This window comes from Balaenoptera acutorostrata, chromosome 15 (genome assembly GCF_949987535.1).
Source record: "Balaenoptera acutorostrata chromosome 15, mBalAcu1.1, whole genome shotgun sequence".
Classification (NCBI taxonomy): Eukaryota; Metazoa; Chordata; class Mammalia; order Artiodactyla; family Balaenopteridae; genus Balaenoptera; species Balaenoptera acutorostrata.
In genome coordinates this window covers 51,919,490-51,945,049 of record NC_080078.1, presented here as the reverse complement: position 1 = coordinate 51,945,049, position 25,560 = coordinate 51,919,490, and the positions used below count along the sequence as shown (strand labels likewise).

General features: G+C 40.5%; 1 pseudogene; it reads left to right on the top strand.

Moving 5' to 3' along the window:
• LOC103012533 (elongin-B-like) lies at positions 1-23,104 on the top strand (annotated as a pseudogene).
• The last annotated feature ends 2,456 nt before the right edge of the window (positions 23,105-25,560 follow it).

The following is a 25,560-nucleotide window of genomic DNA, read 5'->3' as shown; positions in this document are numbered from 1 at the left end:
ATGCCTCTTAGAATTGTCCAGTCTAAAGAGGAAAGGTGAGAGCATTCTTTTTTCTTTTCTTTTTTTCCAGCTTTATTGAGATATAATTAACACGCAACATTTTTTTGTAAGTTTAAAGTGTATCGGGTGATATTTGATATGTGTTTATATTGCAAAATGATTACCACAATAAGGTTAATTAACACATCCATTACCTCACATAATTATAATTTTTTTTGTTTAAGAACATTTAAGATTTACTTTCTTAGCAACTCTCAAATATATAATACAGTATTATTAACTATATTCACCATGCTGGATATTAGATCTCCAGAATATATTCATTTTATAACTGTGAAGTTTGTGCCCTTTGACCACTTTCTCCCCATTACCCCTACCCATAGCTCCTGGCAACCACCATTCTATTCCCTGTTTCTATGAGTTCAACTTTTCTTCAGATTTCACATATAAATGAGATCACATAGTATTTTTCTTCCTCTGTCGGGCTTACTTCACTTAACAGAATATCTTCAATGTTTATTCATGTTGTCGAAAGTGGCAGAATTTCCTTCTTTTTTATGGCTGAATAATATTCCATTGTGTGTAAATACTATCAATACATTTGCTTTACCCATTCATCTGCTGATGGACACTTAGGGTTGTTTCCATATCTTGGCTACTGTGAATAATGCAAGACAGAATCATTTATTCATTAGCTCACATCCACAGAGGTGGAGGATTGTTGATTCCCCCACAGAGGTGTTAACTCCCGCATACTTCCAAGCTTTCATGTACAGGGCTGAGCAAGCTCTCACTGGTGCTCATGGCATTGGAGGAGCCCTGGACAGAAGGGAAAACTCAAAGTTTTCAAGACACTGCCTGCTTGAGATGAGTGAAAGACTGCACAGGACTATCTACCCCTCCATGGCTGAAATCAGAGCTGAGGTCTAGAAACCGTGGATGGATCTTCCACCAAGGAATAGTTAACAGCCATTGTTTTCTCCATTTTCTTACTACTCTCTCACCCTTCATGACCTTTGATTCAACCCTTGGTAAGGTCACCATGAAGTTCATCATAGTTTCTGGGCACAAAACAAAGAGAACACTTTCCAATCCTCCATGCCCCAGCCTCTCTGGGATATTTGATACTGTTGACCTCCAACTTCAAAACTCCTTCCTTGTTTTATAAGAAACCTCTTTCCTCTGAATTTTTTCTTTCTCAGTCTCCTTTGGTTTCTCTTCCTCTGCCTATCTTTTAGGTGTTAGTGTTTCCCTGAAGTACTGAATTTGGTTTGCTTCTCACTCTGCATAAACCCAACCTTGCCTATAATAGCTTCAGCTACAGCCTCCATGCAGATGATGCCTAAAACTAGAACTCCAAGCTTCTTTTCTGATGCCCCAAATCACATTTCTGCCTGCCTACTAAACACCTCCTTCCAGCTCACCCACAGCCACTTCAAATTCACCATGACCCATACTGAAATGCTTACCGCCCCCCACTTCCAAACTTTTCTGCCTCAGGACTGAAGCCAGATACAATGCCCTCATTAAATCAGTTGCCAAGCCTTGTCTGCACCGCCTCCTAATATCTTCCTCCTCTGCCCCTTCTTTCCTATGGCCACATGTGGAAAAACACAGATTCAAGACTAGCCTCCCCAAGAATTGCCTGGGTCCACACCACTCACAGAACGAGCTTAAAAAGCCATCAATCCATTCATGTTATGCATCTCCAGTCCTTCAGTGGTTTGGTTACCATTAAGATAAAGAACAAACTCTTTAGCAGGACATATGAAGCTATTCATGATCCAGTGGCTGCCAATAATTAGGAACAATTTATTATTATTGCTCCTTAGCTTACTAAGAGGCTTGCAGTTACCGGAAAAGGATGTGCTTCCTCAACCCCCACCTCAGTCTCACAACCCATTCTAGCAAACACCTGCTCATCCTTAGAACTTCATTCAGGCATCAGCTGAAGTCTTCCACTGCCTTCACCACTCTGAGGTAGATTTAAGCACTACCTTCTCACTTGTCTCAGAGCACCCTATTAAATCTTCAAGTATAACATGCATCCATTGCATTGCAAAATTTGCCTTTATGTTTGTCTCTTTCATGACACTATAAACTTGTATCCATTACTATTGTTGTGTAACAAACAATCACACAAACTCAGTGGCATACAACAATAGATATTAATGTCTCACATTTCTTCCGGGTTCAGCAGATCTGAGCTGGGTGGCTCTGCTGGTTTCTGCTGGGCTCACTCATGCATCTGTGGGTCTGATAGGGTTCTATCTGGGCTGCGCTTGGCTGGACAGCTTAGCTGGGGTAGCATTGCTCCATCTGTATCTCATCCTTGAAGGCAGGGATTTTGTTTCATTCATCATGGCCCTTGGTATTGAATTGCCAAATGGAAGACCACAATGAGATAACTAGTTAATATTGAATATATTAAACAGAAAGTACTAAATTGAAGTCAGTGGCATCCCCTACTCTTCCCAAATTCTTCCAGTTACCCATACATAAAAGAACAGAATACCCTCTCACCCATTCTCATAAGTATTATTTTTTCACTATTCCAATGATTATTATGTAAGACTTCCAAGTCTCTTGCAACCTCTCAGCAGAACATTCAAATACCAAGTGGTATTTTATCCACAGGGTAACAAGGATTTGTTTGCCTTCTCTGGAGCTATTTGAAGGAAAGCCACTCTGGTGGTTTAAAATATATATGTAAATTCTTTGATGCTCCCTCCAATAGGTGAAGCCTAATTCTCTTCCCCTTAAGTGGACACTTAGTGACTCACTTCTAAGGAATGGAATAAGGCAGAAGTGACAGTGTGTAACTTCTGAGACTAGATTATCAAAGACCTGTGGCTTCTTCCTTTCTTTCTCTTGGATCACTTGTTCTGGAAGCAAAAGCCAGCTGCCATGTCATAAGGGCACTCAAGCAACCCTATACATAGAGAGGTCTACATGACAAGGAACTGAGGCCTCCAGCCAATGGGCACATGAAAAAACCTTCTTGGAAGCAGATACTCCAGCTCCTTCTGAAGACTGCAGTAGTCCTGTTACCTACTCCAAGTTCATGTGCCTGATGCACCGTGAGGCCAAACAACAAAACATTGGAGTTTGGAGCAGAGAAAAGTTTATTGCAGGGCCATGCAAGGAGAAATGGGTGGCTCATGCCCCTCAAAACCCCGAACTCTCCAAAGGATTTCAGGAAAGCATTTTTAAAGGCCAGGGGAGGGAGGAGCATCACAGGGTATGTGATCTGCTCATGCACAGTTCTCTGATTGTTTGATGGTGTGGTAACAGAGCAGTTAACATTGTTAATCCTTAGGCGCCAGAAGGTCTGGGGGTTATGTGCTCATGATCATCAAGTATTTAATTTCTTCCATTTGGTGGTGGTTTTTAGCATCTGAAAAACTCAAGAAATATGAATGAGATACTATTACCTGGGTACTTCAGAGAGGAGCTACAGCAGAAGATATGGGGGTAGGGTCTGTCCCAGGAAGGCCCATAGGGTCCTGCTCTGTTGCAGTCCCAACCAACATTTTGACTGCAACTTCATGAGAGACCCTGAGCCAGAATATACCCTGATTTTAGGAAACTTTGTGAGGTAATAAATGCTTGTTGCTTTAAGCTGCTAAATTTGGGGATAGTTTGTTACACAGCAACAGACAACAAATTCAGCCACTTTGTGAATAAATTATTGAACCTTCCCCCAAAGACCAGGTTCCATAATTGTAACATTGCAATGGCTTTAAACAGCATAAAGGGGAGAAAATACAACAATGAAACCCTCTCCTTGGAAGCCCTTTACCTAATGTTTAAAAAAAGAAAAAAAAGGACAAAATAACTATCTACCTTCCTTGGAGGCTAATAGAAAACAATCAAGTTTTAGGAGAAACTGTTAAATCTGACTGCAAATGCTGTCCAGGAAGTCTGAGTTGGACAGCGAATTTGTAGAAAGAGAAATGAAAAAACTCTAACATTATCCCTTTGACTGAAGCCCAGTTCCTAATTTTCAAGTTCCACATTTAGCTGCTACTTCCTCAGAACAACTGGATTGCTAGAACACTAACATGACCCCCAGTTTATTGAACTGTCACTTGCTTTGTTCTCCCCAGCTTGGCCCTGAGACAGAAAACACTGCAGGCCAACTCCTGTTCTGGCCCAAAGGTGATAATGAGGGAAATCGTGAGACTCCTAAAAATAATGGGAAAAGGGAGCAACGTTTGTGCTTGTGAGTCACAGTTGTTTGGGATGCAGGAGAAGGTAAGTGGACAGAGGAGGATTATATAAAAAGAGCAAAGCAGAAAATAAACACAGGCTCTGCAGACACAAAGCTGAGGGGAGTACCCCAGGTCAGAGGCCTCAGAGAGCATCCGAGCAGGCTGAGCTGGAGGTCTTGATGGGCAGGTGCACAGGTGAGAAGCCTGCGTGTGGCTGACTCCACCAGGGGAGCTGTCACCCACCTACGTACAGCAGGCTCTGGCCAATGATGTGAGGCCTTGCAGATCCCCGAATCTCCCCTTCAGCCACTGAACAGCAGCATCTACCCCCTCTTCATGCCAAGAAACATACATTCACCAAGATGCCACTTTGCCCTCAGCATTGTACCAAACCCAGGGAATACAAAAATTAATAAGGTCCCTGGGGATTCAGAACTTAACAGGGAGATTGACCTAGGGATGGTCATACAAAAGAATAGGACAAGAACAGTAAGAGGGGATTGTTCAAGGAACTGTGGGAAATAGAGGAGACGTGTCTACTCAGAATGGGACCTGGAGGAGAGGTCTAAGAGCCTACCTGGAGAGGTGGCATGTGAGCTGCCGAGATAGGAATCATTCTGATGGATTATGTGTTATGGGAGAGAGTGGGGGGGGGGGCAGGTCATTCCATAAATAGGTAATATTGCAGTTGTAATAGTTTACTCAGGCTGCTCTAAAAAATTACCACAACTGGGTGGCTTAAAACAACCGAATTTTATTCTCTCACTGTACTGGAGGTTACAAGTCTGAAATCAAGGTGTTGACAGAGCCATACTCCCTATGGAGGCTCTAGGGGACAGTATGTTCAGGCTTTTGGTGGCTGCCAGCATTCCTTGGTTTAGGGCCATATCAATCTCTGCCTCTGTCTTCACGGTGTCAAATTTCCCTCTGCCTCTGTCTTACGAAGACACTTGTAATTTCATTTAAGGCCCACCTGAATAATCTAGATAATCTTTCCATGTCAAGATCCTTAACAATCATATCTGCAAAGACACTTTTCCTTATAAACTAAGACTAACAATTTCCAAGGATTGGTACTTAACATCTTTGAGTAACCATTATTCCCTGTACTACAACAACCTAATACCTGGACATGCAAAGACCCTGGTGAGTGGATATTTCTGCATTCCTTGAGCTTAAGAATGAGTGAGAGATGAGGAAGGCAGACATCTGAGCATGAAGGGTCTTACAGACCAGAACAGGGAAGTTGGACTTGACTCTGATTTTACATGAGAGTGGTCAGACTTTCTTTACTGGAGATTCTCCAGACAACAGTGTGGAGTAGGGTAGGAGAGGGCTAGACTAAAGGCAGGCCATTAAATCCCACACTGGCTAAATTACAGATGTTCGGCCCTGGAGAGAGAGAGGTCCAGGGTTCTCCCTGTAGCCACCAGGTCAGGTTTCATTATCAATTAACATCACCGTGGGCTTTGAAACAGAGAAGTTAAGACCCTGAAAGGATCTCACAAATACCCAGTGCCTGGAATATGTGGGCAATACATGCTTGTGAAATAAGACAAGAAAAGCATGTATTTACAAAGACTGTGGAAATCGGGGAAATTCAGGAGGCCAGTAAACCTCAGTGGAGGGGCCCCTGGGCCTGCAGGGTCCTACTGAAGGTGTTGATGGGAGGTGCCCCACCCAGGAGATGATGCCACACCACCCCAGGGCAATCCACTGTCAATGCCTGACTGACATTGGGGTATTAAGGGTGGCCCCCTGACTCAAAGTGGGACAGTTTTTGGTGCCCTTCATGCTCCAGAGCTCCCCAGGGTGTCAGGCTGAGGCTACAGATGAGAACACATCCTTATTCCACTCCTGCCTGGCCTTGTCCTGCTCCCCTCACCCTGTCACAGTTTCCTCCTAAGTGCCCTCCCTAAATAAATCACTTGCACAAGAATCCTCATCTCAGGCTCTACTTAAGACAGCTTCCCTTTGTGGTGATGTGGATCTTAGGACAGTCTTAGCTAAGAGACAGGTCAGCAAGCAGAAGTTCAAAACAGCTGTCAATGACTTCTGGGAGAATGCTAATTCCGCACTCACTAAAATGAGGGAAGAAAGTTTTGAAATTGATATTCAATAAGTGGATGCCAAAAATTTGATGGTCTGTACAAAGTAGAGTGTCTTTTCTTTTTCCCAGAACTGGTTTCTAATTAAAGACTATTCCTTTGGCACTTATCTCACTCTTCCTTGCACTGAAAATTTATGTTTTTGCAACACGATTTGTTTTCACCAACTGAATTCTTAAGTCTTTGTGGTGAGGCCCCACAGGGTAGGGTTTTCTTCCCCATAATGCCTGTCACCATAGTTGGCACTCAGTAGGGGCTTAATAAAGACTCAAAGTTCACATTCACCTGAGTTTGTGTGGGCTTTAGAGTTTACAGAGCACTTCACATACCCGAAGTGTGGTCCATGGGCTGGTAGCATCAGCATCACCTGAAAACTTGTTAGAAATGCAGAATTTCAGCCCACAGCCCCGATCTGCTGAGTGAGAATCTCTGGGGTGGGGCCCAGCAATCTGTGTTTTAACATGACCTCCTTGTGATTTTATGGGCACTAACATTTGGAAACCACTGGCATATATCTCTCATTCAACTTGTTGGGTGATGGATTGATTGGAGAGAGGACTGTCAACAGAAAGCCACAAAGAAGTGCAACAGCAACAGGAACTGACCCCACCCCAGTCCAACTGTGTTCATGCCCTGGGAGTGCTAGGCCAAGACCCGCACTTCCCCATTCCACCACTGGGATTCAGACCCCACGTCTAACATGGGCTGCTTCAGCAAATGATTTCCCTCAGCCTCTGTTTCCTCATCACTGAAATGGGAACAATCTTAGTACTAGCTCACACTGGCTAAATAAACTGTGGTACATCTGTGGTACAAAGGAATACTATGCAACCTGAGGAATGAGGTGGGCTTATATCTGCTGCTATAAAAAGATGTTCAACTTATATTTTTATATAATTCAAGATTCTGAAGAGTAAATTGTGTGTGTGTGTGTTTCTGTGTGTGTGTGTGTGTGTGTGTGTGTGTCAGGTTAAAAACAAAGGACTCATTACATAGATATGTACATTATACCCAAATGTATACATTGCATATGTGTGTTCCACATATGCATTACATATGTGTGTGAAGTTAAAGATACTCATTAACATATACACACAAATAATTATTATATGTATATTGTATGTATGTGTGTGTGAGAGAGTCCTCCAGTTTTAACCTCTCATACACACATACACAGAGCACTGATTATAGGTGAGATGCTGGAAATATCAGTGAAAATAAGAAAATCAAATTCTTGTCTATGAGAAACGTACATTCTAAGAAGAAGACAGCCAACAGAGAATCAAATGCATAAATAGAATAATTATAGATTGTGATTAATGTTATGAAAGAAACCATCTAAATGGTCTGATTGCGACTTAGGAGGGGTTTGTTTGATAAAAGACAGTGAGGATCTGCAGGAGGAGGTATGTTTAAGCAGAAACTGATGGAGGGCATGGTGATTTGAATTGTTGGGGAAAGGGCATTCCAGAGGGAGCATTATGGGCAAAGACTCTAAAACAGGAAGGGACTTGGCTCATTTGAGGGTAAAAAAGAGCAGATCAGTAGAATAGGAGTCTAGTAAGAAGATGGAAGAGCGTTTTATAAGTTCAGATGAGGAAGCACAGTATGCAAACCTTGAGAGTTGTGTTAACATTTTGGATTTTGTTCTAAGAGCAAGGAGAATCCATCAAAGGGTTTACCCAGGGGACTAACACCCTCTGATTTGTGTTTTTAAAAGATCCCTTGACTGCTGAGTGGGAACAGCCTCATGGGGAAGGGTGAGGGAAAGCAGGGCCCCATCAAAGAGGCCATTACAAAATCCAGGTAAAATATGGTGCAGATACTTTAAACTAGGGCAGTGACTGGAGGTGGAGAAAAGTGGGCAAACTCGAGAATTACATTGGAGGTAAAACCAGACTTGGACAATGGATTGAAAGATAAAGGATTGGTACTAGAGTCCACTGGCCCTTGGTTGATCTAGACTGTCTTTATCTGGGACAAATGGGACAACTCAGCTTTACTCCATACATCTCTCATTCTCCAGCAAGATAGCCTGGGCAGGCATTCATGGAGACAGCAGAGACACAAACCACAATGGAAAGGAAGAAGCTCTTTCTCAAGCCTCTGCTTGAGTCACAACTGCTAATATCCCACTGGCTAAGGCAGGTCACATGGATAAATCAGAATCAAAGGGCAGGGAAACAAGCTCAGCCTCTGGAGGGAAGGAGCTGTAAAGCCACAGGGCCAAGGGCAGGGACACAGGAAGGGCTGAAGAATAGGAAGGAAGAGCTTTTCAAAGGACTGGCAGCTCTACATTAAAAGCTGGGAACAGGAGACAGCAGTGGTTAACATAGTCCTGAAATGTTGAAAATGTTAAGTGCTTATCACTTAGGAAGCAAAGAATTAAAGTGATTAAGTAAATGCTAGACTGTGAAATACCTTAAGACCCAAGGGTATGCTAAAATTCGGGATTCTCTGCTTTCTGGCCCGTTTTATTTTATCACAGTGAAGCAGAAATTGAGGGACAGCATGAGATAGCCTGGCAAATAATTTCATTCTCCCTTTGTTTCTTCTTAGTTATTATTTATGTGGTGCCTTCCCTGAGTGGGATTTTTTCTTGGGCCCCCCATCCCCCAAAAGACTGTAGTAATTTCTCTAAAGGAAGAAGAATTTCTACCACTATCCCCAGGCAAACCATTCCAACAGTCAGGTAGGATGATGGTGGTGGTGTATTGTCACTGGTTTTTTTGGATTTTTTTTTTTTTTTTACCTAGGACATAAATTGTGGGCCCTTAATGACATCAGTTGTAATTTTTAACCTTATTGGGACAAGAAAGGATAAGCATCTCCCTAATTTCTAGAAACAAAAATAGCAAGGAAATAGGACATTTAAGTAAACAAGAGCTTTTAACAGAAGGTCTGCCGACGTTGACTGCTTCTCTCCATCACTGTAGATCTGTGGCCTGTCTCTGGGAAAGGGCAGAAAGCCTTGGGGCACCTTGCTCAAGAACAGTAGATAAAAGTCATGGTCTGACTATCCCATCTGCTTCCTTGAAGAAGGAAATATTATAAAATAGTAATGTCAAGGCCCCAGGCAATGCAGTCTCCCAAGCGGTCTCTGAGTTAACCAACATGTCCTCTTACATGCAAACTCGGAATCATGATAGGAGTGGGGCAGACAGCCGAACGCACTGACTATGTTGGCAAGTGGTGCAAATGAAAAGGTACCATCTGTTCAGTTGCTGAAAAATGATGATGCATAGCTGTGACTTTTTTAATGTTCCATCTGGGTATAACTGAATTGCCTCTTTAAAATAAAAAATATCCTTATTTGATATATATCCTTTCTTGTAATGGTCTCCATCCATCCTTCATTTTTTCTGTAGGACTTATTTCATGAGAAGTATGACATGAAATATTAAAAGTTAAGGACGAAGGTCTTTGGGGGATGGCTGTGGAATTTTTGTTTCTTTGGCTGACTTGTCCTTTATTTTCTTGTCATTCCAAAAACACCTTTCATATGCAAAATTTTCTCTCACCCCCCTGCAAAAAATGCCCTTAACTAGATAACTGGATAGACAAGCAGAAGGAGACTATCTGTCTGTTATCTACACACAGGAGGAAAACAGGACATGAATTTGCCAAAATACCTAGTTACCTACATTTCCAAACCAAGAAAAGCAATTAATTTCCTTTCCTAAAAATCATGTTGGTTCTAAAGAACATTCTGAGAATAATAATAAGGGCAATTAGAAGCGCAACTTGAATTCACAGTGACTGGCTCCTGAAACATTAAAAGCATAAGAGGGAACAAAAGTATATAGAGGGGGTCTCTAACACGCCTCTCCCCAAGTACAATTATAGATTTGAAATCTGTTGTTACTTTACCATGGCAACCTTCACACTTAATTTCCCAAATATTGAACTTCTGTCATCCTATTCCTTTCAGGGAGCCCTTCAACTACTGCTTCCCCTGAACCCATGTCATGTCATTGCCTTTAATACCTAACAATCCTCCAAGCACATGCTATGAGCACACTTGCCCAGACCAAGAAAAAAATAAAGACCAGGAAGAGTTTGGCTATGCTCTCAGCAAAAGCACTTAGATGTGTTCTTTCTAGATGATGGACACCAACCATTGAATGTAACTCCAAACAATGCCAACTTGGAAAGCAGAAACTTGGCTTCTTGTTCTATTCGATTCCATTTAAATAAAGTTACTATCTACCATGTGCTGGGATCCTCAGGAAATACTAGATTAGGATAAACCATATTGTCTGATTTCAAGAAGTTTACAATGTAGAGAGACAATGAGATACAGGTAAAGAGAAAGCAGTTCTCAATGTGTGATCCCAAGACCAGCAGCAGTAGCATCACCTGAGACTTTGTTAGAAATGCAGATTCTCAGACTCCACCCCAGACCCTCTGAATCAGGATCTCTGGGAGTCAGGCCCAGAAATCTATTTTCACAGTTCTTCCGGGTGATTATGATGCTCTCTAAATTTTGAGAGTCACTGCTATAAAGCAATAGAGCACAAGAACCAAAGAAAGATACAAAGTGCTTTGAGTAAAGGGAAAATCACATTTATTTTGGAAGGAGGACTTCCACGATTGACTGTATTTCCATAAAGCTTTGAAAGTTAGGTAAGATATTGAAATGTAGGGAGTGTAATAGGAAGAGGACATTCTGGGTGAGTGAAGTGTGAACCAAAGGACAGAATTAAGAAAGCAGAAGGAGGGCTTCCCTGGTGGCGCAGTGGTTGAGAGTCTGCCTGCTGGTGTGGGGGACATGGATTCGAGCCCTGGTCTGGGAAGATCCCACATGCCGCGGAGCGACTTGGCCCGTGAGCCACAACTGCTGAGCCTGCGCGTCTGGAGCCTGTGCCCTGCAACGGGAGGGGCCGCGATGGTGAAAGGCCCGCGCACCGCGATGAAGAGCGGTCCCCGCACCGCGATGAAGAGTGGCCCCCACTTGCCGCAACTAGAGAAAGCCCTCGCACGAACCGAAGACCCAACACAGTCCAAAAAAATAAATAAATAAATAAATAAATAAAGTAACTATTAAAAAAAAAAAAATTGGAGTCATCAAAATATTCTTTAAAAAAAAAAAAAAAAAGAAAGAAAGCAGAAGGAAAATCAAAGAGTCTAGATTGATGAGCATGGAAGGAGACGGAGAAGAGGACCAGAAGATAGGTTGAGGTCTCAAACACCAGTCTGAGGTGTGTGTTGTCTAACACAGTGGGCAATGACAAGCCATTCAGGTTTTTCATTGGAGGAGTAACAAGATTAGAGCAGTGCTTTTGGAAGATTCATCTCAGGGTTTCCACAAGATAACTTGGAGTAAGATAATGCAAGAAGTGGGGAAACAACTGAGTTGATGATTGCAATAGTTTGGGTAGGTGATAAAAAAAGCTTCAACTTTTTAGGGTGTTTGCAGGGGAAATAGAAAAATGAGGAAATTAATTGGAGAAAATTTGAAGGACTAGATAAATAAGATTGGCAATTAATTCTACATTAGGAGGAAAAGAATGAAGAGAATCAAAACCTTGATTTACAACTAAAGATTAGTAATGTCATAAACCAAAGAATAAAGTAATCAGGAGGAGGAGTTGGATTTGGAAGGGATTTGTTTTGAATGTACTTGACGTTCTGTGGTATGGTCATTATGAAGTTGCGAGTGTAGGCATAGAGTTTATAATAATAATATCTACAATGTTTTGACTGCATAGGGCTCTGCCTCGCTAAGCACAAGAACCAGGTATATGACTTATATTATATCGTGTCAACCTTACACTGACTTTATGAGAAGGCATTATTATATCCATTTTTACTACCTAAATTAGATTCTGTGGCATATAACAGAAAATCCGAATTAACAATGACTTAAACACATAGAGTTTATTCTAGCATGTAGAAGAAATCAGGAGGTATGCAAGGCCAAACAAATATGCTGCCTCCAACAAAGTCATCAGGGGGCCACGTTTCTTCTAATGTGCTCTTCAGCATCCTCTACTAGGGAATTCCATCCTCAAGGGCATTTCATCATTCAAGAATGCTGCTGAAGCTCCAGCCATCAGGGAGGTGATGACTAAAAATATGAGAATGGATGCTTATCGAATATAAAGAATAGGAGGTTGGAAGAAAGAGCCTTTGGAGAATGACCACAAGGGAGGGCTGGGAGGATTCACAGAAAGTTTGAAGCACCATGTCAACAAAAGGCAAGAAGACACAAAGCTTCACTATGAAAGGAGAGGTAGTTAAGCAGTATCCAATGGTGCAGTCCATCAGGACGGAAAAATGTTTATTAGATTGGAGAAGGTGAAGCCCTTGACGGCTTTCCAAACAACAGCATCATTCAAGTGTTCTATGGCAGCAGATCTTAGAATTAAGGAAATATTAGGTGGTGAAATAGTGGAGCAATAATTTCTCTTCTGTGAAGTTTGGTGATTCAGGGAAAGAGCAAAATCATGATAGTGACTGAGTTGAACAGTGTTGAGGTAATGTTTTCATAGATTAGAAGACCTGAACATAATTCCCCTTTATGATGTCAGGTCTCTGGGAGACTAGATTTAAATTGCTTGAATGTGTGGGTTGAGACAACAGAGTACTTCTTCCATGATCAGCAGCTCCAATCCGATTCCTCACAGGGAAAGTGAAGCAAGTGTTGGCTGATATTATATCATAATAAAGGGCTGATATTACATTTTGTAAAGGCTGTCTGATAATCTTAATTAATTCATTTTTGTTTTTCCCTCCAAAAGCTAGATGGAAATTCGTCTAGCTCTGGCTTGGATTCTTGAAGAAAAATTAAATTGCAAAAGTGAGGATGTTTCATTAGCCTTCTGCACTCCCCCAAGGTCAGCGAAGCCTCTCTGGGTACTTTTGCAAGGCTGCAGAATCTGGAATGGCAAAGCTATGGCTCCATTTCAGCAAAAATAAATATCATATTACAACACGTTGTTTTTGCAGCTGACTGAGGTTTTGGTGTAGGGTATATTTCATTCTGCAATTGCAAATAAAGAGAGAAGTTGCTGGCAGGGCAATGTATATAGTGTTTGCATCATTCCTTTATGAAGCCATTTTCTCTCCTCAAGGAGTGCATTCCCAGAAGACTTTTTTCCCCCCAACAAACGTCTGGTGTTTCTGCAGTGCTCAGCGTGCATGACTTGCTTTGAAGGCTGTTAAAAATTAAGACAGATAGTTGGACAAGTTCTCCTGGTACATTTCATTCCTTCCTCCCTAACTTTATCCCCCCCTCCCATATCCCCCCTCCCCCAAACCCTTCTATTACAAAACTATGAAAGAATGGCAGAGACTAAAACCACAACATACTTTGCAATTCTGATTTTCTAACCTAAAACTAGTTAGCCATAAAACCCTAGAAGCTAAAAGCTGCCTGAGGAGAATCCAAATCTTCTGGCTTTAGAATAGCTACATATATTTTACCATTTTAGCTATTTTGAGGTAGATTTTCTCACACATGCATGCTTGTTGAAATTAAATGTGTTTTTATCCTTTTATCCTTCTGGAGAGAGAGCAGACTTGAGAGGGGCACTTGTTTTCTATCTCTTGCAGAATAAATTTGAATGCTCAGGGTAGGCATTAAGTTATCTGACTGTGCAATTTCTATCTAAATTGATTAGGTCTGGTACTGCTTTGGAAACTGGGTACATGTAGGAAATGGAGTTGTCTTATTTGAGCCTGCCTTTTAGTATATGGGTGTTATCACAGGTTTGTCGTAGTTTGTATCCCCCAGAAACAAACCCTAAGAAGAGGTTTTGAGGAAAAGTAGTTTATTTGGGAGGTGATTACAAGAAAAACTGGTAGAGGAATGGGAAAGTGAACAGGGAAGAGAAGATATTCAATAAAGGCTATCTTAATGAGAAGTTGCTGCTGTGGGCAACTGGTGCTTGATCCTTCTGGGGACGTCTGGGATGCTCTGTGGAACATGCACAGAGATGTCACACCTGAGCAATGGGAAAGCTTGGGCATTCATCAACCAACTCCCATGGATCATTGGTGGACAATCCTGGCCAGAGATGTCAATTCTTCCCAACTTCATCTATAGATGTGTTGTAATCCCAATCAAAATCCCAGCAACTATTTTGTAGATATCAACAAACTGATTCTAACATGTATATCAAAAAGGAAAAGACCTAGAATAACTAACACAATACTGAAAAAGAAGAACAGAATTGGAGGACTTAAACTGCCCAGTTTCAAGACTTACTGTATAGCTACCATAATCAAAACAGCATGGTATCAGTAAAAAAAAAAATAGACACATAGATCAATGAAATAGAATTAAGAGCCCAGAAATAGACCCACAAAATATAGCCAAATATCTATCACACAAAGTCATACTGATCTTTGACAAAGGCTCAAAGGCAATTCAATGGAGAAAGAACAGTATTTTCAATAAGTGATATTGGAAACTAGATATAGACCTAACACATTACAAAAAGTAACTCAAAGTGAATCATAGACCTAAAGGTAAGGTGAAAAGTTATAAAACGTCTAGAAGAAAATGGAGAAAATCTCCATGGGTTGAGAAACTGAGTGTTTAGATGCAATACCAAAAGCACAATATATGAAAGGAAAAACTGATATGTTGGATCTTATTAAAATTTAAAATTTCTGTTCTATAAAAGACACTTAAGAAAATGAAAGACAGAATGGAAGAAAATAATTGCAAAATACATATCTGATAAAGGACTTATATCCAAAATACACAAAAAATTCTTAAAGCTCAATAATAAGAAAAAATCCAATTAAAAGCAATAAAGATTGTCAAATTAGATAAAAACAGCAGGTAGAATATGATTTTGTAAATAATACTCATAATAAATACATTAAAAATTTTTTTTTCAATAGCCAAGTCATTTAACTCTCTTTTTTCAAAAGGGAGTTGTGAACTGTAAACATTTCCCTTCCTAGCTCTTGTTTTTTTAAACTTGAGTAAAAGGGATTATACAGATTTTTTGATGATGGCCATTCTGACTGGTGTGAGGTGATACCACATTGTAGTTTTTTTTTTTTTTTTTTTTTAATTTGGTTGCACCGGGTCTTATTTATTTATTTTATTTTTATATTTATTTTTGGCTGTGTCAGGTCTTTGTTTCTGTGCGAGGGCTTTCTCCAGTTGCGGCAAGCGGGGGCCACTCATCATCGCGGTGCGCGGGCCCCTTCACCATCGCGACCTCTCCTGCTGCGGAGCACAGGCTACAGACGCACAGGCTCAGCAGCCGTGGCTCACGGGCCCAGTCGCTCCGCGGCATGTGGGATCCTCCCAGACCAGGGCTCGGACCCGTGCTCCCTGCATTAGCAGGCAGACTCTCAACCACTGCGCCACGAGGGAAGCCCCACACATTGTAGTTTTGATTTGCATTTCTCTAATGATTAGTGATGGGAGCATCCTTTCATGTGTTTGTTGGCAATATGTATATCTTCTTTGGAGAAATGTCTATTTAGGTGGAGAGGGTGTGGAGAAAAGGAAACCCTCTTGCACTGTTGGTGGGAATGTAAATTGATACAGCCACTATGGAGAACAGTATGGAGGTTCCTTAAAAAATGAAAAATAGAACTACCATACGACCCAGCAATCCCACTACTGGGCATATACCCTGAGAAAGCCATAACTCAAGAAGATTCATGTACCACAATGTTCATTGTAACTCTATTTACAATAGCCAGGACATGGAAACAACCTAAGTGTCCATCGACAGATGAATGGATAAAGAAGATGTGGCACATATATACAATGGAATATTACTCAGCCATAAAAAGAAATGAAATTGAGTTATTTGTAGTGAGGTGGATGGACCTTGAGTCTGTCATACAGAGTGAAGTAAGTCAGAAAGAGAAAAACAAATACCATATGCTAACACATATATATGGAATCTAAAAAAAAAAAAAAGTTTCTGAAGAATCTAAGGGCAGGACAAGAATAAAGACGCAGATGTAGAGAATGGACTTGAGGACACGGGGAGGGGGAAAGGTAAGCTGGGATGAAGTGAGAGAGGCATGGACATATATACACTACCAAATGTAGAATAGATAGCTAGTGGGAAGCAGCTGCATAGCACAGGGAGATCAGCTCAGTGTTTTGTGACCACCGAGAGGGGTGGAATAGGGAGGGTGTGAGGGAGATGCAAGTGGGAGGGGATATGGGGATAGATGTATACATAAAGCTGATTCACTTTGTTATACAGCAGAAACTAACACACCATTGTAAAACAATTATACTCCAATAAAGATGTTAAAAAAAAAAAAGGATTATACAATGGGAGAAGGAATTACAGGAGAAAGAGTGACAGGCAGATAAAGGGAAATCCTTTAAGTAGAGCGGGGTGCACAGCGAGCTGGAGGACCCAGACCCCACGCTTCTCAGTACCCTTAGGTGGTAGCAAGACCTCAGAAGGAAGCTAAAACTGGCACTGAGCCTCCCATTGGAGCAAGGCTCTCTGTGCTCCTCTGGGCCCCAAAGCAGTACAGTTCCTGTTCTCCTGAACTGCTGAACCATAGACAATAATGAAGGCTGCCATGCTAGACTGAAGATCAGAGGCCTCCCTCCACTCTCCCAGTAGTACACAAATCTCCCAATTTTCTCTTTGACCTCAAGGAAGATCAGGAGCCTCAATACTTACCAGGATCTCCTGACAACCTTGTAGGATGAAGGTCAGAGATACACTTAATTTTATTTGAAGAAAATAAAGATACAACTGAGTTTATGTGTATGAAGTTCTATGTGCTTGACACATATGAATGGGAAAACAACTGTAAGGGTACATATCAAAATGGTTATAGATGGTAAACTCTGGGTAAGGATTACAAATGATTCTTATTTTCTTTTTATTTAGCTGTGCTCTTTGATTTCCATACAATGAGAATGTGTTACATATGGTAAAACGGAAAGGACTAGCTGAGTGGTGTGGTGTATAGGGCCTAGGTTTTAGACTCCATAGACCTGGGTTTGAATGACCAACTCTCCTACTTATTAGCTGGGAGAATCTAAGAAAGTTATTTCCATTTCTAAGCTTCATGTCCTCATCTACAAATGCCAGTGATGTCAACCTTGTAGAGTTATCATAGAGATTAAAATTAATCTACATAGAGTGCAGAATACTTTCCCACATAATTACACACATAAATATTCATGATAATTGTACACTTTAGACTACTGAACTTTATACTATGTAAATTATATCTCAATACAGTTGTTAAAAAACACAAAAAAATACCTATAATACTTTTGCATGAATATTTAGACCAGCTATGGAATAGCTAACCTAGATACCTTGAAGGATATTTATAAGGTTGGCATATGTCCATCATTTATATCTTTAAATTAAAGACCAAAAAAAAGCATTGCTTTCTTGTTCTATAATGCCAACTCTGAACCTCTAAGAAGGTCTGTACTCTAACAACTCTTTCTTCTAAGAATGACTTAAAGAAATCCATAGTACAGGTTATCAATTGGATGTGCTGGCTGTGTTCCTTAGACTGTTCAGAGGTCACTTAGTCCCTGAACACCTGACATTCTTCTTCTACTGAAATGGAAAGAACAGTCCTTGTTGAGGGATGAATTATGGCCCTCCAAAATTCATATGTTGAAATCTTAACCTTCTGTACCTCAAAATGTGACTGTGTTTTAAAATGGGGTCTTTAAAGAGGGAATTAAGTTAAAATGAGGTCATTAGTGTAGGCCCTAATCCAATGTGACTGGTGTCCTTAAATGAAGAGGAGATTGGAATACAAATACACATGGAGGGAAGACCATGTAAAGACACAGGGAGAAGACAGCAAGCCAAGGAGAGAGGCCTCAAAAGAAACCAACCCTGGCAACACCTTGATCTTGGACTTCCAGCCTCCAGAATTGTGAGAGAATAAATCTTTGTTGTTTATGCCATCCATTCTGGGGTACTCTGTTATGGCAGCACTAGAAAACTAATACAGTCCTTTTGCCTGCCCGAATTTTGAGTGTCAGGAGGAACCCAGTGAACATTCAGAAAAAGCTTAGGAATCCTTTTTTTAATAAATGTTATCATTTTTATAAAAATCATTATCTTGTGTGGTGTACCTACTTAAAATTATGATGTGGCAGCTATTATATTCCAAGGTATATAGCAAAGAGATTTAATCTTTAAGTTGAAAATAAAGTGTGGCATGAAGGAACATATCAAATTACAAGTTTTTGTAGTATCCCTCTTCATTCACTTCAAAGGATATAGTATTTGCTTGGTTCGTTTACCAGGACATTGTGCTGAGAGGCATAGTAGAAGGAGAGAAAACTTGAAGAAGATGAGAAGATGAAATTACGTTTTATAAAAACAAAAAAAGAAATGGTAGGGAGATAAGCTAGCACAACTAAAGGCTTTTGGAACATAGGTGAGAGAGAAGAGATTCAGGAACAGCCATTAGGATTGGAATTTTGGGGTGGGGGGGAGGTGTGTAAGAAGAGTTGTTAGGAAGGCTTGCTGGATTGAATGCAGTGTGGTGTCTCCTAATTCTTCCATGAAAAATTGTCATAAGACTTTCATATTATTCTCCAAAGCTTTTGGTTCAGGGTTAAAAGATTCATGGTGCTATCCCTGACATTCCAAAAGGCTGAAAGGTTGTGAAATCAAAACAGTGTGGCTTAAAGGACAGCTCATCCATGTAGTGTTTCTCTTAAAATTTTCCACAACGTGAAACACAAAGTAATGTGCTATAAAGACAATGATTAAGCAAAGGGTATTTTAAAGTTCACTTTCCTTCCATTTGATTTCTCCAGCTTTCAACTATCTGCTGCTTAGTCCATTTGTTGTCCTATTTTGATTGTTTTTGGCAAACAGATGCAGGAGAAGAACACTATCACCTTTTTTGTTTTATATAACCTTAGAGATACAAACATAATGTTAGTCAGGTTTTCTTTTGTAGGGAAAAATTATGAAGGACTGAAATACAGCTAAAAAAATTCCTGATGTTTTCAATGGAAAACTAGTCATTGTCTAGCATACCCCTCCAAGTTATCTGATTCTATGGGGTCTTTATACCTTTCATTGCATTAATGTTTTCTACAAATCTGTAAGTTTTAGAGAACTGAAAGAGATACAAATGATTCTTGTCCACAAATATGCAAATGAATTTGGAGGAGGTTCAATTAATTTTCCTCCTTCTCTGTGGAAGAAGCTATTTTGGCACAAGTTAAGCAAATCCAAATTCATTGCATCATTCCTGATAGCCTACATATGTGTATTCTTTTTGGAGTCTCCTTTGAACTGGTGGTAACATCTTACTGGTTCCCTCATTAATTAATGAATTGAATAAAATCTTTGACATGTGTCCATTTTAAATATGTATGTGGGTTTATTTTTTCTAAAAATTTATCCTTTAATACTTTCATGAATTGACTGTCTTTAAGCTTCTAGGAGCCCAGCTGAACCTCTTACCTGAGGTTCAACTGGACATAATAAAGTGAACTACTCTTTTGGAGTGAGGAATAGCAGGGGATGGCTGGGGAACAGCATAGCTGAACTGACCTCTCTATACCTCAGTCAAGAGTCTCAACTGTGTCCATCTCCAATGAACCCAGGAGAACTGAGTTATGATCTGCATGACATTTTTATCTCAGACATTCAGTTTGACTTTCAAGTCAAATCAAAGACTAGGAAAAAAAACCCATGAATCCAAAATGAAACAGTCTATTTTTCAGCTTGGCACTACACCATCTAGTCTAATGTGAAAAAAAATTCATTTCATTTTGCCACTCCCTGCTGATTGGCATGAACTCAGCTGTCCTTCAAAGGTTCAGCCTCTCTTGAAAGCAGGTACAGTCATTGCTGTGAGCCAAAGGGGGAACTGTAGTTGGAATTTTCAAATTCCCCTGAGGGTTGCTTTTTTAGAAAAAATTATTAAATGAATGGTTTTAGCATACACTTGAAAGCTACTTTAATTCTGTTTCACTTTCAGTGTATGGAAGTAAAGGTAACATTAGAGAAGTGTGCTGATTACTTCCAGTGGGTAAAATACCTGCAATCTTGAGATAAATGTTGCCAGAAAATAGAAACTGATGTGAGAGGTTTATCCTGTGCACATTATCAAATTATAATAGAACTTAAAACAATGTCTATGCTTTTGTAGGAGAGAAGAAATATATTTTTCTTTTAGGCTCTCCACTGGGGTCCTGTAATGAAGACAGATTAACAAGAGAAAAACAAACAGAAGTTTATCAACATGTATATCTCTTATATACATGGGAGAAACTCACAGATGAGTAACTCAAAAGAGGTGGCTAGAATTTGGGCTTAAATGCCATCTTCACTTAAAACAAAAGAAGAAGGGTGTGGGGTGGGGGTGTGGGGAGGTAAGTTATGGGAAGGTGACCAGGAAAAGTATGTAAAGAAGCATGAGGTTTGTTATGCGGATTTAAGACTGTTCCTTCTCTGTTGATGAGTTTCTTGTGATTTAGCGTCATCCTTCTTTTCCTGGTACAGAGAGGAAGACACCTTCACAAATGGAAATTTCCTTTACAAATGGAAATTTCCCTTACAAAAAGACAACTTATACCCTGTTTTCAGAACTTCTCCTGTGTCTGCTGTTTCTCAAAATAGTCAATTCTAAATATTGACATTTATGCTAAAGAGGTATATTTTGGGGTCGCACATTCTGGTCTCCTACACTTTTTACTATCGCCAAACTTGAAGCCTCATCCCAGCATTTAGATTAAATGGTTGCTCCACCCAAGGCACCCATGGCTTCTGTATCACATTCAGACAGTTTTTACTTATCTTTAGCTCTTAGTTCCATTATTTTAGAATCGCCAGTTGAGAACATTTTTTTCTTCCTCTCCCAAGTCATAAAATTGAAGGACAAGAACATGGGGTCTAATCTAAGTAAATATCTTAACAGAATGATATCCAAAGTATAATTTTCCAAGTGTTTCATAGATTGCAATTCTTATATAAAACCATAATGAGCAGAAATCTAAGTTTTATTAAACTCATTAATGAGGGAGACAGCAGGATGGCAAAGTTGGTTCAGAAAAGAATACAGGGAGGACTTCCCTGGTGGTGCAGTGGTTAAGAATCTGCCTGCCAATGCAGGGGACAGGTGTTTGATCCCTGATCTGGGAAGATCCCACATGCCGTGGAGCAATTAAGCCTGTGCACCACAACTACTGAGCCTGCATGCCACAACTACTGAGCCTGCGTGCCACAACTACTGAAGCCTACGCACCTAGAGCCCGTGCTCTGCAAAAAGAGAAGCCACTGCAATGAGAAACCCGCACACCACAACAAAGAGTAGCCCCAGCTTGCTGCAACTAGAGAAAGCCCACGCACAGCAACGAAGACCCAACACAGCCAAAAATAAATAAATTTATAATTAATAAATAAATAAATATCATACCATTTCTGGCTCTATAAAAATAAAAATACAGAGAACTAATGATTATATAATCAATGAAGAAAAGGAAGAATGCTGTGATAAATCACAAAGTTAGATGCAAAATTGGTCATTGTCCTACCAGAAATAAGACCAGTCTTTGGGACTATTCTACGTAAGAAAAATCATTCGTGTTATTATCAGGCAAAAATAATTTTCATTGCACAAAAATTATTTGCCTAATATTGGGCAAAATCATTTATATCTTACCAGTTTCCAATAAAGGAACATCCAACTTTACAAAGTTGTGAGTTGTCTGAGCCTTAATCAACAGTAAATGGCAAATCAAACAAACTTGTATATCTTGTGACTCTAGGGCAGGGGTCAGCAGACTATAGTTGGGCTTAGCTGACCACCTGTTTTTTGTAAATAAAGTTTTGTTGGAACACTGCCACAGCCATTTGTTACGTATTATACGTGGCTGCTTTTGCTGCAGAGTTGAATAGAGACCAGGTGGTGAACACAGTCTAAAATATTTACTATCTGGCCCTTTACAGAAAACAAACAAAACTTGCCAACTTTGACCTAGGAACAGGACATTGTCTAAAAATAAAAACAAAGGTGACACAATCTTTTTTTTTTCTTCCAAGTTTTGGAGGATATTTTTTCTATGCAACAATATTAATAAAAAAGCATGAACATGAAATCAGAAAAATCGCCTCAGGGGAAAGTCACATCAGAAGTGATTTAAATCCACGAATATACAATTGAAAATTATACATTTTGCAATAATTATACACTATTCATTTGTACAATGGATTCAGCTTAACAGCACCATAGATTCTCAGAATCTCCTTCAGAATCTATTATACATGTTGGAAACAGAGAAATACCAAATTCTTTATTTCTAAGAGAAAGCTCATGACCCATTTAAATCCTTAGCTTTCCATATTACTCATTTCCCCTTGATTAGAAAAATCAACGCAGGCGGGGCGGGGCGGGGCCACCGGGTTCGGGCACCCTGGGAGCCGGCGTGTGGGCTCCCAGGAAGGGGGCGGAGCTGCCGGCTAGTCGAAGGGGAGAGGCAGTAGCCGGTGTGGACGTGTTCCTCAAAATCCGGCACCTCAAGACCATCATCGTCATGGAAGGCAAAGAGTCCAGCACCATGTTCTGTTGAAGCACATCGTCGAGGGCATCCTTAAGCAGCTGCCAGACGAGCAGCGGCTGTACAAGGACCACCGGTTTCTGGACAATGGCAAGATATTGGGTGAGTGTGGCCTCACCAGCCAGACCCAGCTGCAGGTGGGGCTAGCCTTACAGGCAGGTGAAGCATTTGAGACCCTGCCCATCAAGCCCTTCTCCAGCCCACCGGAGCTGCCGGATGTGATGAAGCCGCAGGACCCAGGAAGCAGCGCTAATGAACAAGCTGTGCAGTGAGAGCTCCCCCTCAGGGCCTCCCCCCAGTCCCCCCACTCCATAAAAGAGATTGGGTGCCAAAAAAAAAGAAAAAAAGAAAGAGAAGAAAAATCAACCCAGATTTTGGTATTCAGCTCATCCATATTCTGGTATTTTCCTTCAGGAATTTGCTATGTGTAGCAGGCATCAGGGGAGTCACACTTTCAAGAAGTAGACTTCCTTGGTGGCACAGTGGTTAAGAATCAGCCTGCCAATAGAGGGGAAATGGGTTCAATCCTTGGTCTGGGAAGATCCCACGTGCTACGGAGCAACTAAGCCCATGAGCCACAACTACTGAAACCCTTGTGCTTAGAGCCTGTGCTCCGCAACGAGAAGCCCGCGCACTGCAACAAAGAGTAGCTCCCGCTCGGGGCAGCTAGAGAAAGCCCGTGAGCAGCAACGAAGACCCAATGCAGCCAAAAATAAATAATATTTTTTAAAAAAGAGAAAAAGTAGCCTGTAGCTTTTCCTTGATAACCTTACATACAAAAGTAGATAAACTTACACAACCGATTGTTGTTTGGAAATGGCATCGGAGCAAGGGTTTTAAGATACCCATCTAGACTAATCCAGTCCATATTGTCACTTTAGAGGTCATACCGCCTACTGTCACGAGACCACAACCAGTGTGAATTACAGACATTTGGGAGATTCTGTAGACTCCCTTTTCCCATCTGCAAACAGGTGCAGGCAAAAAACCCAATTCAAAGAAGTAAATATTGACGAAGTTTTTATCTAGGTTATACGCAGGGCTTAGTTTCAGCCAGCACTTACAGTTTGTTAAAATATTATAATATTTAAGTGCCAATTGGTAGTTAGCCATGGCTATGAGCCCCTTAGGTAATCCTCAGGTTATCCCAGTAATCCCAGCCTCTCTCCCTTGAAGCCCCAGAATCAGCCAGCTACCAGAAAGTTAACTCTGGCGGAGTAGAGAACCAACCTTCAGTCAAGAGTCCATGGCAATTGTTAAGTGTCCTCACCATGTTGTATGCTAAATATTTTTCATTTTACCCCCTACATTCATTTCCCACATTACCAAGTTGTTCACAGTCCCTTTTCAATTAAGTTCCTCTAGGCATCCACTAGCACGAGACACAATGCAAATCTCTTTAAAAACAGCAGGGACAAATTACAAAGAAAACCAGGAAGGCTAAAATGGAAGCCAATCTTAATACTCCATCCCAGGCTCTCTGAATGCGGAAAGATTGTGCAAACTATTCTAAGGAAGGGCTCTAGGCACAATCGAGACAAGACTGAGTATTGAAGAACTGCACAGTATAGTCTAGTGGAAGTGACTAGGATATTTATTCACCCATTGGCAGTGGGGGCTCTGGTTGAGAAAACCTGTAGGGCAAGAACAAAGAAAATAGAAAAACAAGACAAGGGAGCTTTGGGGGAAAAAAAAACAACTTTGATTTTATACTTGTGCTCAATCCAACTTGTGTGCTCAGAAAAACTCATCCATTTTGATTTTAGCTTTCCTCAATTATTGATGCTATACTTCCATACACCGAAAATCAGGTGCTGCTCGTGTCCCACCTGCATCCCCCTACTCCTCTTAGTAGTTCAGTGCACCCTGGCCCAACTTTCAACAGCCAGCCTCTGCCTTTCTTTCCCTCAGGGTTTTCACTGTCTTCCGGAGCCCCCTCTGCCAGTTGGTGTATAAATGTCCCAGTTCCTTTGATATTCAGGTAGGTCAAATTCCTTTGACCCTGATGTATCCTACACTAGCTTACAGAATTTCCCCAGCAGACTCAAGCTCCAGTCATCCATAACAGTAGCTGGCTCAGTGAGACACATGTCACTGGTTCCTTTTTCTTCCCCTGTCTCACTTAGAAGATCCCCAACCTGTGTTCCCTTCACCTCGTAAACAATCTTGAAACCTTCCCAATTTACACTCAAATTAGTTCCCAAATTACTCTCAAATCCTTGTCTCAGGACCTGTTTTTTAGGAGAACCCAAAATAAAACATGGTAAGTGCTCAAGAACATTCATTCATTCATCGAACCCTTTTGAGTATTTCTTTTTTTTAATAAAATAATTTACAACTTAATAATCATTTCAGGTATAGAAAGCAGTATTAGGAAAACATAACTGATGATTATTTTCATAATTATATGCTTTTTATTCTTAAATTCATGTCTGTTCAATTAAGTGGCAACAAACTAAAATATGAAATACTAACACTCTTTAAGCCTACTACAAGATTTTTACAAAAGTTGTCACATGAAACATTTGTAAAGAAAATAAGGAATAAAGAATCTTTATTCTTGCTTAAGAAGCTACTCATAATCGAATACATAAACTGAAATAAATGTTTACTGAGATATTTTTGTATATTCTTGACTGTTGAAACTTCAGGAGTATCTATATAATACCTGCAAAAATTTCAAAGTGCTTAAAATGGTTTTCACTACAGTGATAAAAGCACTCTTTAA